The sequence below is a fragment of the Austrofundulus limnaeus genome, unplaced genomic scaffold, assembly GCF_001266775.1.
Source record: "Austrofundulus limnaeus strain Quisiro unplaced genomic scaffold, Austrofundulus_limnaeus-1.0 Scaffold56, whole genome shotgun sequence".
Lineage (NCBI taxonomy): Eukaryota > Metazoa > Chordata > Actinopteri > Cyprinodontiformes > Rivulidae > Austrofundulus > Austrofundulus limnaeus.
Window position 1 is genome coordinate 2,356,104 of NW_013952458.1, and position 797 is coordinate 2,356,900.

A 797-nucleotide genomic window follows, 5' to 3' on the forward strand; every position below is an offset into this window, starting at 1 on the left:
GCCTGCCTGGTCGTACGCCCGCCTGCCTGGTCGTACGCCCGCCTGCCTGGTCGTACGCCCGCCTGCCTGGTCGTACGCCCGCCTACCTGCCTGCCCGCTCGCCCACATAAGTGCTTGTGTGCCTGCCTGCCTGCTTGTACGCCCACCCCGGAGAGTGCGTGCCTGCCTGCCAGCTTGCCGCACTCCCCGGTGTGGGCGGGCCTGCCAGTCTACTCGTACACCCACCCGCCCGCCTGCCTGCCTAAGTGCTTGCGTGCCTGTCTGCCTGCCCACCTGCCTTTCCGCCTGTCAGTGCTTACGTGCCTGCCTGCCTGCTTGTACGCCCACCCCGGAGAGTGCGTGCCTGCCTGCCAGCTTGCCGCACTCCCCGGTGTGGGCGGGCCTGCCAGTCTACTCGTACACCCACCCGCCCGCCTACCTGCCTAAGTGCTTGCGTGCCTGTCTGCCTGCCCACCTGCCTTTCCGCCTGTCAGTGCTTGCGTGCCTGCCTGCCTGATCGTACGCCCACCCCGGTGTGTGTGTATCTGCCTGCCTGCCTACCTGCTCATAAGCCTCATGACAGCCTGTCCACCCACCTAAGTGCTTGTGTGCCTGCCTGCCTGCTCGTACACCCGCCCCGGTGGGTGAGTGCCTGCCTTCTCGTATGCCTGCCTGMCCGCTCGTCCCGGTGCGTGCGTGCCTGCCTGCCAGCTCGCCCGCCCGCCCCGGTGCATGCGGGACTTTCTGTCTACTCGTACATCCACCCACTTGACTACCCACCCGCCTAATTGCTTGCGTGCCTGCCTGCCTGCCCACCT